The sequence below is a fragment of the Mustela nivalis genome, assembly GCF_964662115.1.
Source record: "Mustela nivalis genome assembly, contig: HAP1_SCAFFOLD_379, whole genome shotgun sequence".
Classification (NCBI taxonomy): Eukaryota; Metazoa; Chordata; class Mammalia; order Carnivora; family Mustelidae; genus Mustela; species Mustela nivalis.
This window is the reverse complement of record NW_028136271.1, coordinates 642,177-656,447: the sequence shown is the minus strand read 5'-3', so window position 1 is coordinate 656,447 and position 14,271 is coordinate 642,177. Positions and strand designations below refer to the sequence as shown.

The window sequence follows — 14,271 nt, the reverse complement described above, 5'->3', positions numbered from 1 at the left end:
GCCTGGAGTGTAGTGTGAGCAGGTTCCAAAGGAGGGGCAGATGTATTTTAATAAAGGCCATTTTTTAAAAACCCTTTGAACGTTGGTGAAAGAACTCCTTTTTTTCCCCACTCTGGAGCAAAGATATATCCACAAGAATCACTCCACTCTTGCCGGCCATATCAGGGGAAAGGATCGCTGAGGAGCAAACATGCTTTTTCCTTCAAGTACTATTGAACTGTATGGTTATTCAGGTAAAAGCAAAATCTTGGATAATTCAGGAATGGACTTTCTCTTGATAGGAAAGAGGAAACATTGCTTATTTTCTCCCAGCTCATCCATATTTTGTATGTTTGCTTGTTTGTTTGTTTGTTTGTTTGTTTGTTTGTTTTTTGAGTTGACTCTTTATGATATTTCACTAGAACTTGAATATGTGCTATATCACATCAGCAAAGACCTGGCATACATAATATTTTGTGTGAGAGTGTATGTCAAGCAAACATTTCAGTTCTCCCATCTGCTTTCATATTACCATATTCACACAGAACACTTCACTTCTAACACTGAGGCTGAGGCTGTGGGTTTTTCCCTCACCAGGCAACTCTGCAACACCAGCTGGGTGTCCTGTAGTTTCACTCAGCTTTGACACTGTCTGCCTTGATATGGCATCTGATCCCACAGGTTAAGGTCTCAGTCCCGTGAGACTGTTCCATCACATTCAGGTGCCAGTCACAAGTAGGAGGGGCCCAGGTTACCCACAACTTCTCTACAACTTGGCTACAAATCAGAGGTTCCTTCAGCTCCTCCTCCGGTTCAACTGAGTGGCTCGCAGAACTCTGGGAAACATTTGTTTTCATTTGCAATTTATGAAAGGTATTATAAAGGATACAGATGAACAGTCAGATGCAGGGACACAAAGGGCACAGTCTGGGAGGGTCGCAAGCACAGGAATGTATTCCTGTGGAGCTGGGTTTCATCCCCCTCATGGTACCTGGATATGTTTACTTACCTGGAAGTTTCCTGAAACCCCTGCTTTGAGGATTTTTTAAAAAAAGATTTTATTTATTTATCAGAGAGGGGGGGGGGGAGAGGGCGAGCACAGGCAGAGGCAGAGTGAGAAGCAGGCTCCCTGCTGAGCAAGGAGCCCGATGTGGGACTCGATCCCAGGATGCTGGGATCATGACCTGAGCCGAAGGCAGCTGCTTAACCAACTGAGCCACCCAGGCATCCCTGCTATGAGGATTTTTATGGAGGCTTCCTTACATAGATGTGCTCTGCTTTTAGACCCCTCCCCTCTCTGGGGGAATGTAGGTGTTGGGGTGGGGCTGCCGAAGATTCTAAATTCTAATCATGGTGTGGTCTTCCTGGTGATGTGTCCCCACTGAGGAGCCATCTGGGAGCCCACCCAGAGTTGTGTTATTAGAACAAAATATTAAACTCAAAATGGATGAAAGACATCAATGTAAGATAGGAATTCTTGCCAGTTTTCTTAAGGTGATTCTTTCTCTCTGCTATCCCTCAAGATTCTGTCCTTGCCTCCCTTTTTGACTGCACTGTCCTATTGGGCAATCTTGCCTAATGGGCAGGTGGAATGGACCAGTAGGGTCAAAATGCACAGCTTCTAGAAGGCAAAGGGATACTCCAATCTGCTCTCAGGACTTTGGAGTCTTTGTGTTTTTGGTGCTGGCGAAAGGAAATGAGAGAGGAGAGCAGACAAGAAAGAATGCTAAGTCATTAGAGAAAACTGGTGGGATAAAATACAGGCATGATGAGTAGAATGAGTTTAAAAACATGATACCATTGGGTGATTTTTTTTAATACTCAGTAAGAATATTTTTAACAAAATGAACCATTTAGTTTTGAAATATTCATTCTTAGCATGTTTTGAGTTTTAAGATAGGATTACATTACATGATTGTCAACATTATTTGTCACCATGACTTTTTTTTTTTAATTTCGGATAGGAATTTTAATAAGATAGCATTTTATTTCAGTAGACATTTAAGTTAAAATTTAAATGTATATATGTTCTTTCCCACATATTATCCAAAGGCTACAAATTAGAGTGGAAGAATAAGGAGAATCAAGATACTTGTTTTAAAGTTCTTTTTACACTGTTTTGAAAATATTGTCTTCCTCATTTATTTTCATCATTTACCATGTTAGCAAAATCTACAAACTTGTACTTGGTAAGTACTGATTGGGCTGGGTATAGAGGATGTCCACAGGGAAGCTGCCATTCTCGTTCAAAGTGACCTTTGTTTATTTTTAAGCAAAATAGTCACTTTATTCTTATATTGAATGGTAACTTTATTGTAAGAGGTTTAAAGGTTCCTAATAAATGATTTTACCTATTTGTACAAACTATTTATTTGTACCTGAGGAAGACTGTGGCTCCTAAAATAATTCAACATGTGTCATGATTCTTCTTGGTATAATTATATTTAAAATTAAGTTTTAAAATTTTAATTTTTTATTGAAACTGTTTATTGAAGGCAGTGTTTATTTTCTCAGGCAAAGATGATGAAATATACATTCTTGTTGAAGTCTTCTCTTAACGGTGTTGAGGTATGGTGACCCCAGACCCGAGACCTTGCCCAGTGGTGAGGCAGACCATCCCAGGCCATGCAACTGCCCAGAGTAGCCCTTCCTTATATCCTGGATCTTTCTTTTTTTTTTTTTTAAAGATTTTATTTATTTATTTAACAGAGAGAGAGATCACAAATAGGCAGAGAGACAGACAGAGAGAGAGATGAGGAGAAGCAGGCTCCCTGCTGAGCAGAGAGCCCAATGCGGGACTCGATCCCAGGCCCCTGGGATCATGACCTGAGCCGAAGGCAGAGGCTTAACCCTCTGAGCCACCCAGGCGCCCCGATCCTGGATCTTTCATCCACTAGGTGCTACTTACAGCTTCTTATGGAGGGGCCAATATTTGGGCAACTGTGCAACCTAAGGGCAGTAAGCTCCAGAAAGGAAGGAAACATGAGGGAATTTCTAGTTTCACTGCTCAGGGTTTTTTGGATGTTTGTTTGTTTGTTTGTTTTCCCCTAAGGAAAATGAAGGCTCACACTACAGAAGTATCCCTTTGATTGGTGCTGGGGTGGGGAAGCAAATTTTCTTCTCCCTATTATTGGAAAGCAGGCAAAATTAGTTAAAGTGAATAATCAGAAACAATTTGGGAGGGAAAGAGATCACAACAGGCATTAATCCATGTGGTGAATGTGGACTACTAATTCAGTTGTCTTTGGGTGTTTACTTACATACACACAAATGTGCATGCTTGGATCAGGGGAAAACAGCAGAAACTTGATGCCTTTTGAAATATGTGGAAGTACTAACCTTTAGAGGTACCGGGCTGTGTATTTGTTAGCTATCTGTATATGGGTATTTTTTTCAGAACTTGTTTCTGATTTGATAAATAGTCTATATTCACTGTGGAAAACATAGTATACTTTAATATATTGAAATTAAAGTTCTTTATTGAGAACTTGTCTGCCTCATGCAAGTGCCTCCAGGTATATAAAAGGTGGGAGGTCGGGGTACCAGGTGGTGGGTATTATAGAGGGCTCGGATTGCATGGAGCTTGGGTGTGGTACAAAAACAATGAATACTGTTATGCTGAAAATAAAAAAAAAAAGAAAGTCAGTAAGAGATCTGGACATACAGCAAGTAGTAGCTCAAGTCCAATACCATGTAACATTTTGTATTGATTATGAAATTTAAAGGAGAAAGGGACTTTTTTTTTATTATTCTATTTCTTTTCAGTGTTCCAGAATTCATTGTTTATGTACCACACCCAGTGCTTCATGCAATAGGTGCCCTCCATAATACCCATCAGCAGGCTCACCCAACCCCCTACCTGCCTCCCTTCTAAAGCCCTCAGTTTGCTTCTCAGAGTCCACAGTCTCTCATGGTTTGTCTCTCCCACCAATTTCCCTCAACTCACTTCTCCCCTCCATCTCCCAATGTCCTCTGTGTTACTCCTTATGCTCCAGAAGTAAGAAACCATATGATAATTGACTCTGGTGACTTATTTCACTCAGCATAATCTCTTCCAGTCCAGTTCATGTTGATACAAAAGTTGGGTATTCATTCTTTCTGATGGAAGCATAATAATCCATATTGTATATGGACCACATCTTTATCCATTCATCCATTGAAGGGCATCTTGGTTCTTTCCACACTTCAGTGACTTTGGCCATTGCTGCTATGAACATTGGTGTACAGATGTGCCCTTCTTTTCACTACATCTGTATCTTCTTGGTATATACAGAGTGCAGTTGCAGGGTCGTAGGGCAGCTCCATTTTAATTTTTTTGAGGAATTCCCACACTGTTCCCAATGTGGCCGCACCAAGAAAGGGACTTGTTATTAATTCTGTGGAGCTGGTCAAGTCTGATACTCAAAGATGAATTCTTTCAGACATAACGTAGTTTATACCGATTCTATTCTTCAGATTCATATACAAGGAAAAGGCTATATAAAATTAAAGTCCCATGGATTTGATTAGGGTAGTATTGGATGTTAAAGTACCTGAAATGATGAAGAATGTCTGTACATTCTTCTAGATTTGTTTCAGTCCCAAAATATTAAATTAGTTATAATGTATGTGAAAATATTCTTACTATTAGAATTGCTTATCCTTTCTCAAATTTTTTAGTGGCTTAGTACTTAGTACTTCCACCGCTGTATGCCATAGCTGTAATAAGCAAGCAGTAACAAGAGCCACCATCCCACCTTTGTCAGGTCACAAGACAGAATCAGAAACAAGTCTACCAAAAAATGTCATCCCTAATAGTTTCTGGTACTTTAATTTTAAAGTTTTAGTTGATATTCATCCAACCAAATATATAGCTGAGGTATATGTTTGTGAGAAATTGAACTTTTTAGGGTGGTGGGTTACACTCACTCCCCTAATCATGTATTCTGTTTCCTTCCAGACATCCCCCATTTGAGACCAGCGCCAGTGTATGTACATTACTACCACTCAAGACAATGAAAACATTTATAGTATAAAAATTCCATACATGGCAATTCACATTGTTTTTATTAAATGGAATATAAATTTCTTTTTGGAAAAAAAGTATCTAGCTATAATCCAAAGCACTCAAAATCGAGTTGCTGTACTGCCCCAAATCATACAGGTATGTCATTCCTCTTTTTCTTATATTTTACATAGGTAAAAATACACTAACACATACCAAAGTAATTGACTCATAGGGGTTTTGGTTCCTAAAGGATGCTGGTTCTAGGGATTATGTTTATGGGTGGGCTCTCTCTCTGTTGCTGAGGTGTCAGAGGGACTTCTGAGGTAGCACTTGCCATGCTCTGCTGACATTGCCATGACAAGGTGATCTTGGGGGCCAGGGAGATGTTCTGAGAACATGGTGCTGTGTGCAGTCTCCTGGACCCTCTCATTTTCCTTCCTTTGCTCAAGAGCCAGTGACATCAGAGCACAAGACCAGCCGCCTGTGTTGCCTTCACCCATCCCCAGCACCAGGCAGGCCCTCAAGAATCATGTAGGTGGGCTGTGGGAAGGACCTATTTGACTGCCAAGTGCGTTTTGGCATCTCAGGGGGAGCAGTGGAAGAGCATCTCAGGATTTTGAGGTGCCATGATGGAATGCCTGGAAGAAAAGGCAGACTCTCTTTCGAAGGCTTTCAGTGAAGACATCTTTCTGTGTGGGGCCCATGGTATACCTTCCCTCTCTTGTGGTCCTTGGTCATAGAGAAATGGGCTTTCCCAGCAGGTTGAGTTGCTTAGAGACTTTGTGCTGTGTAGGGAAGGACAACTTGGGGAGGTTTGATAGGGGCTGCTTCATGGCAGGGGCCTGCTTTTATGCACAAAGCATGGTCCCCTTAGAGCAGGTTCGCTGATGCCCCAGAGTTCCCAAAAGTGTGACTAGGCCTGAGCTGCAAGAGTTCACACACCTGGGCGCCTGGGTGGCTCAGTGGGTTAAGCCACTGCCTTCGGCTCAGGTCATGATCTCAGGGTCCTGGGATCGAGTCCCGCATCGGGCTCTCTGCTGGGCGGGAAGCCTGCTTCCTCCTCTCTCTCTGCCTGCCTCTCTGCCTACTTGTGATCTCTCTCTGTCGAATAAATAAATAAAATCTTTAAAAAAAAAGAGTTCACACACCAGAGTGGCAGGTAGCATCTTGGTGGAGGAGCACCAAACTGAGGTCTAGAGCACGTGTCCTCATTAATTAAGAACTGACTACAGAGCTAGAGAAACTTACTGTTAAGAAGTCTGAGGGGGATACAGTTACAGTAAAGAGCAGCAAAATACTTACTGAAGATTTTGAAAGGGAGCTTTGGGGTGCGTGGATGCCTCAGTTGGTTAAATGTCTGCCAGAGATCAAACCCTGTGGTGGGGGATGGGGAGTCCCTGCTAAGTGGGCAGTCTGCTTCTCCCTCTCCTTTTCCCTCTGCCACTCTTCCTGTCTGTGCTCACTTTCTCTCTGTCTCTCTGTATCAAATAAATTTTATAAATCTTTTAAAACATAAAAATACAAGAAAGATTTGAAACTTAAATTCACATGTAATAGGAACCCTGTAAACAGTAATAATCACTGCTGAGAACAAAATTGATTTTTTTTAAGATTTTATTTATTTGGCAGAGAGAGATCCCAAGTAGACAGAAAGGCAAGCAGAGAGAGAGGAGGAAGCAGGCTCCCCACCGAGCACTGAGCCCAATGCAGGACTCGATCCCAGGACCCTGAGATCATGACCTGAGCTGAAGGCAGTGGCTTAACCCACTGAGCCACCCAGGTGCCCCACAAAATTGATTTTCTAAAGGAATATCCGAGAACACTGAGGAAAATTTCAAAGAGATGGAAATGAGAAATGAAAAAGTAAGATCTGAGGTCAGGTCCAAATCTACCTTGCAAGTACCCTGAGGACAAAAGGAGAAAATAACAGAAGTTATAACTGAACTAATGCAGCATTTTCTTGAGCTGAAAAACAGTCATGCCTTCAGTTCATAAAGCCTTCAAGTCCCAGGGAGAATTAGCTGAACAGACTCAAACCAAAACAGACATAAACCTATTTGACTTTCAGGGACTAAGAAAAAATTGTCAGAGTTCCAAACAGAAACCACCAGTTCCTTCTAGAAAATGAGACAGAGTATCATTGAATATTGACTTTAAGCTCTTTCCCTCAGAGCTGAAAGAACTCTCTTTCTTAGAACTCTTGCTTCCTATCACATATGTAAGCAGATGTCAGATTGATTAACCTTGTGAATTGGTTTAAGTTCTAACTCTACAAACAAAATGATAAAGAATTTGGTGACAATCTAGGGGCATGTAAAAATTTGGGAAGTGGTAGACTACCTTAGGTAGAAATAAGACCCACAGACCATAGAAGAAATGACATGCCACTTTATTTTAAAAATTTGAAAAATATTTGTATATCAAAAAAGAGTAAAGCTGCATGTGGGCAACAGGCTGTGAAAAGCATCTGTAACATCAGCTGTTCAAGGAGTTCATGTCTCTGACGTGCCTCCAAATTGAGAAGAAGACAAAAGTCCGATTGAAAAACAGACCAAATGAGAGGAAGGAGAAGTTTATGGAAAAGAAAACAGAACTGACCCTGGATTTCATAGTGAGCCAGGGAACACCATTAGTTCTGGACCATGTTGAGACACCTTTATTCACTCACCCTGTAGACAAAAACTAAAAATCATCAGGTAGACAAAAATTTGCATGAAATCATATATAAGAAACTCAGCCCTACTCTTTGATAAATTTTACAGTCTATCTTGTGTGATTGTTAAGTCAATTCGAAACAATCTGTTTAGAGACTCTGTTCCCTACTTGGTTACAAATTTTCAGGGAACCATCACTGTATTCATTGAGAATAAGTTCCTCATTCTTGAAAAATACATTTGAGTGATGAAAAATAGCAAGAATAGTGGAATAACCACAAATTCAAGGTTCTAGTTTTCCCCCGCCCTTAGTGGGAAAGAAAACATTTCACACATGTGAGTCATGTACTTTTATTATCTGGATTTCTTAGTTTCCGTAAAGTCTGACGTCCTGAATCAGTTTGGATGGTTGTCTCATCCTAACTCAAACTGTCTTAAAGATTAAAAAAAAAAAAACAAAAAAAAAAAAAACTTCAATCTTATGAAGAAGCAGCTCATGGCAGGGCTTGCAGAGAATGTGTTTTATTCACACTGTCTCCATGATTTTCTCCATTTTTCCTTACTCTGCCTTTTCCCTCTGGCCAGTTTGTCTTCCACCCCCTGCTGACTGTGTGATGGCTGCCCGCAGTGGGGGCACTGCTTTCCTTGTTCACATTCAGAGACAACCCAGATATTTCTGTAAAGCCCTTCCAGTTTGTGTGTGTGGGACAACCTAGGTTACTGTCTCTCATAGAACAGTAACAAGGCACTGACTGTCGTGCAGCTGGCTGTGTGAATGGCCCAGGAGGAACATGATTGGCTTCCATGACAGAACCCTTCCCTGTAGTGTGGATGGGGCCAGCTTCCTGTGAGTCACCTGGACTGCAGTGGAGGAGGCACGCAGTGAACTGGGGTTCAGGGAGGGGGAGGGAGGAAGGATGCTGGCAGTCAACTCTCCAGACCCAGTACTACCACACCCTGAAGATAGTCCTACCTAGAAATGGTCCCTGCCATTGTACAGACTCAATATGTCTCAGTGAGCTCTTCTAGTAGATTTTTAGTGCCACTGTAGCAAATGACAAATTCTCAGTGGCTTGAAACAACACAAATTGATTATCTTGCAGTTCTGGAGGTCAGAAGTTCAAAAATCAGTCTCAGTGTGGTAAAATCAGGGTGTTAGCAGCCTGTGTTCCTTCTGGAGGCTCTAGAGGAGAATCCACTTTCTTGCCTTGTCCTGCTTCTAAAGCTGCCTGCATTCCCTGACTTGTGGCCCTTCATTGCACCACCTTTTATCCCTCTGTTTCCAACTTCACATTGCCCTCTGATTCTGATCCTCCTGTCTCCTTATGGATCCTCATGATTACATTGGGACCACCGAGGTAATCCAGGATAATCTCTCCCCCCTCACACCTTAATTTAATCATGCTTGCTAAATCCCATTTGCCAGGTAAGGTAAAGTACTCAGAGCTTCTTGGGCTCAGGATATGGTCATCTTTGGGGCAGTCGCTATTCAGCTGATCAGTTGCCTCCTGTGCTCCCTTTTATGCCTCACACCTCATCTCACACGTGTCTGCTGTGTTCCTCTCTTCATCTGCATTGCAAATGAGAAATGCAGCAATTTAAACCATTGAATATTAGATTTTGGAGATAGTTGCAGGAATAAAAGCACATATAATTTTATTTGTGTCCTAAAAGTTTTTGTTTGGAATTTTAAATTTTATCTAATTGTCCCTAGGTAAATTAAATATGATTCAATCAGTTGATCTGAAAAACCTTTTCAAAGAGTATACGGCTGTTGTAATTTGAGTGCTGTTTCCAAATGAAGTTTACACTTTCACCCTTATCACTGTATTAAAGGTCATGTTGGAGGGTTTTGTGTGTGTGTGTGCTTTTTTCCAAAGTGAACTTGCTTCTCTATCTAAAATTAATACCTCTAACAGTATTTTTCACCAGGGAGGAGAGGAATTAGTGTACCTTCTAGACTAAGTTTTCTTTCCAAGTGAAGAGTCTGTTAGGACTAATATTCATGGGAGAAGGAAAAGACAGTAGCTCTTACACCCCATATACTATGTTGACAACAGCAGTATAAGCCTGACCAAAGCTGTACATCTTGGTGCATCATTTCAGCTGAAACGTGTTCAGTGAAGTATGATTTATTCCTTAGTAATTCATTTTTGTGTGAGCTAAAAGTACATCAACAGAAATTGGGGAAAGCAGAGTGGTAATTTTAAAATTTCATCAGTGACTGATTTTTTACCAGTTCTATATATAAGCACATTAATTGATATTAAAACCCATGAAAGTTCATTTGGGAATAAAAAAGAAAGTTTGAGGTGGTATTGATTTTTTTAATGATATTTGTATTTATGTGTATGATTACGCTTAGTTACACTTTGATTGAATCCAAATGTGCCCTTAACAATAATCCATGGGCTCTGGGTTTCCTGAAGTTGTATGTCATGGGGTGAACAGTTAGAAAAAGTGAATCCCACCAATTGACAACCCTATGGGGGTTTATATATTACACAAACACATTTGTTTGTTGACTGCCACTCCAGTACTTTCTGTGTCCTAGAGCTCTACCCACGTGGTGCAGGCTGCCCCCATCTGTGCTGGAGAATCATGACGGGGCATTCAGTGGCCTTAGGCATCCCCACAGAGCTGCAGTTGCATACTCTCATTTCCCACCTAGTTTGTGGGCATCCCCCTTTAGCTTGACCCTGACAGTGGACAGGTCTCAGTATGAGCTGTCTGTGGGAAGAAACAAGATGTTGGGGGGGCAGCAGTAGTTGTTGATGGGAATTTTTAAGTGTCAGGTTGTATCTTGCAATTTTCCGAACCCTGGCAGTGCAGGCCTGGGCCAACCTGGTATGTCTGTTTCACCAACCAAATCTTCCTCATGTGCCCAAGAAGTGAAACCATACTTGCATTTGCCACCAGAATCAACTAATACTAAATAATAGTTGAGAATTCCAGCTTGATTATAGTGAGTGGAAAATGGACCTCTCTCTGGTTAATTCTTACATATGATTTTACTGTTCATCTTCATAAAAGGGATAAGAAATGAGGAAACGTGGATTATCAGTTTGTTTTCACTCTCATCACTCACTGCAGTTATAATTTTCAAAATACCAAGATGTTTTTCAAAAGTAGTTGTTTTTTGTTTTTTGTTTTTTGTTTTTGTTTTTGTGGAGGGAATAGGGACTAAGACTAAGGAAAGCATTGTTCTATCAAGAGAAGTCGTTTTCGGGGCGCCTGGGTGGCTCAGTGGTTAAGCCGCTGCCTTCGGCTCAGGTCATGATCTCAGGGTCCTGGGATCAAGCCCCGCATCAGGCTCTCTGCTCAGTTGGGAGCCTGCTTCCTCCTCCTCTCTCTCCGCGTGCCTCTCTACCTGCTTGTGATCTCTCTCTGTCAAATAAATAAATAAAATCTTAAAAAAAAAAAGAGAAGTCGTTTTCAATTTATGGTATAATAGGAATTCCATCTCGTATGTCCTATTTGGATAATAGAGCTCACTTTTAATTTTTTTAAACTTCCTTTGATTTTTTAATTGAAGTATAGCTGACCCACAATGTTGCTTTCGTTTCAGATATAAAACAACAAGATTTGACAAGTCTGTATGTTATGCTGCGCTCGCCGTACTGTACCACCAACCATATTCCCTATGCTGTGCCTTTCGTCCTGCAACTTATTAATTTTGTAACTGGAAGCCTGTTATCTCCCACTGTATTTCACACATTTTGCCTGTCCACCCGCTGCCTCCTCTTTGGAATCGATCAATTTGTTCTCTGTAGTTCTGTTTTTCTGTGTGTTCAGAGAACTTTTTAAGATAACTTGGTGCCTTTAAACATATTCCTTGATTTACATTATTTTTGGATACGTATTTGCCATGTTACCCAATTAGTTATGTAATGACCTCAAAATTTTGGGGCTTAAAACAACCCTTTTGTCATATTACATATGTTTTGGGGGTCAGAAATTAGGGCAGGATCTCATGGGGCAATTTTTATGCTTAATACGGCATTAACTGAGGTCAGTGGGTGGTGGCCTTCAGCAGGCGGCTGCTTGGTCTAGAGGATTCAGGATGACTTTATGCACATGCCTGTCACTTTGATGGGTACAGTTGGGAGGTGAGGCTAGATGGCCCTCCACTTCCGTGCAGTCTTTGTAACAAGGTTGTTGGACTTCTTTCCTGTCCACTCAGAGCTCCAATAGCAAATGTTCCAAGAGAGGGGTTCCTTTTGGACTTGGGCCTGAAACTGACACGTTTATTTCACTGTTTAACACAGTCACATAGCCCATGTGAATCAAAGGGAATGGGGAGTCATAGGATTTGTGATCATTTTTTAACGTGCTACATATGTTCATATGTGCATTTTTTCCCATTTCTCTGACCTGTGGGAAAATGGAAGTTATTGATCAAAGAGTCACAGGTTATCAAGCCGTACAAGAGACTTCAGACTTAATCCAACCTCCATACTTTATAGATTAAAGAATATATATGTAGGTGCACATGTACATCTCCATATCAGTTATTATATATACACTTGTATATCACTAAAAATGGTATCTGTGGATCAGCCAATTCTTCTTTCTTCATAGGAATGAAAAGGACTCGTCATTCCCTGGCAAATCTGAAGAAAGAAGCCAGAGCAAGAGTAAGGGAGAAAGAGAGTGAGGAGCATCTGATGGGATAGGATTTCTTACAAAAGGACTCCTGAAATGACCAGAGAAAACAGACCAACAGAAAAGGGCAGACTTTGACCAAGCGGTGCTCAACGACGTGAATATCCACATGGAACAGAAGAGGTTTTAACACTATTCCCTACTGATGTAGCCTACATACTAAAGAGGACATCAGAAGTTTTCTGGAAGATACCATAGAAAACCATTTTGAGGACCTGGGGCCGGTGGCAGAGATGAGTGGAACAGAACACCAAAAACAGGAAGCCCAAGAAAGCTTGGGTGCCGCTTCCAGATGGCGACGAGAGAAGAATTAGGCACGAACCAGTCAGCTGGAAAAGACTGGGAGCAGGGGACAACAGTCGAAAAGGACGGCTGCCAGGAGCAACTCGACAGTCTCACTTTTATTGGATAGAAAACAATAGCCAATAGAAGGATTGAGGAAGGTCAAATGTTAATCCCATCTTGCTGACAAGCAAGAAGGAGGATAAAGTTTATAGTTAAACAAGCACATTGAAAGAACTCTTGTAACTAACAACGGGCACTTCTGGGAAGAGAAAGGCTCGATGGCGGATAAGGGAGGCAGGCGGTTTTCATTCCACCCTGAGCTAACCTGGCGTTCCCGGGTGCTCCGCTTTCCTGAAGCAGGCGGCATTCCGCCCTGGGCCGGCCGGGCTTCCAGCCAGCGCAGCTTCTGTGAGGGGGCTGCATTCCGCCATGAGCAAGCGAGGTATCCCCCGCTGCCCAGCTTCTGTGAACGGGCGGTGTTCCGCCCTGAGCAAGCTGGGCATCCGCAACTACCCAGCTTCACAGTCATATATCATCCTTTTCCCCAAAGAACTGTTGCCAGTATATGTATTTCTAGAGGTCATATGTAAATGTGCTTGGTAACTAGTAAAATCCTCCAGGGGTTACAGTTGAAGTAACAAGTTGTTCCGAGGGGCACCAGCAGTTGGGAAGTTGGACTCTTGTCATTCCAAGGTTCCAAACAAAAAAATCTTGCCCAACAAATGACAAGACTAAAACTATTAAAGGCTCTATGGAGATACCAGATAAGGAACTGTATACAACTCTAAATAGGAGAAGTAGGAATCAAGAAGGATAGATAGGTAACTTCAAAACAATGAAAATCCTAGAGCAGAAATATCCCAAGGAGAAAGCCATCAGCCAAGAAACATGAAAAGATTCCTGAAATCCTCAGTGATCACAAAAGAGCAAAGGAAAACACAATGTGTTAGTGTTAACCCAAGGAGGCAGACCCCAAAGAGTGTTGCTTAATCCAATGAATTTAATCGTGAAAAAAGGATTTAATCATGGAGTGGGGCACCTGGGCGGCTGCTTTATCTGGGGTCCTGATGCCAGTGTCTTGGGCTCCAGACCTTTCTGGGCTCTGTGCTCAGCAGGAAGCCTGCTTCTCCCTCTCCCACTTCCACGGCTTCTACTCCTTCTCAAATTGGACTTGCTCTCTCGCTGTCTCTGTCTTTCTGTCCAATTCGTCAATAAATCAAACAATTCCTTCAATTCATGAAGTAAAAATCAAATGTTGATGCATGGTGCCCTAAAGAACGACAAGAATATGGAGGGTTGTTCGATGATTTTTTTAAGATTTTCTTTCTTCCTTTGACAGAGATGAGAAGGAGGGAGAGAGACAGGCAGAGAGGCAGGGGTAAAAAGGCTCCCTGCTAAGAAAAGAGCCAGATGCAGGGCAGGGTGCGCAGGCTGCTGCCTCGCCAAGTCCAGCATGAAGCCCTGCAGCAGCTCCAGCAGTCCCAAGGGGATCTCTCTGTAGGTCTTGCCTGCCCCTCCCCCGCCGGGGGCACCTGGGCGCTGCCCTCACCTCCTCCCTGGACCGACCTGTGGCCCCGCCCCACCCCCAACCCCGCAACTAGCACACTCAGAGGGCGCTGGAGGCACTCAAGGAGGCTTGCCCCAAGGCTCCCTGGGCTCAGCTGCTCCCTGCTGCTCCCTGCCACAGCAGCACGGAGGGCG

At 42.3% G+C, this 14,271-nt stretch overlaps 1 protein-coding gene and 1 long non-coding RNA gene across 5 annotated transcripts in view; both read left to right on the top strand.

Moving 5' to 3' along the window:
* Nucleotides 1-12,271, top strand: part of LOC309857100 — a 42,338-nt gene extending 30,067 nt beyond the window's left edge. For both annotated transcript variants that reach the window (XR_014307481.1, XR_014307482.1), the window contains exons 6-7: nucleotides 4,919-5,122; nucleotides 12,202-12,271. This is a non-coding gene — a long non-coding RNA (uncharacterized lncRNA). The remainder of the gene's footprint in view (nucleotides 1-4,918; nucleotides 5,123-12,201) is intronic.
* Nucleotides 1-14,271, top strand: part of LOC309857099 (conserved oligomeric Golgi complex subunit 2-like) — a 141,251-nt gene that overhangs the window by 88,156 nt on the left and 38,824 nt on the right. The window lies entirely within an intron of this gene.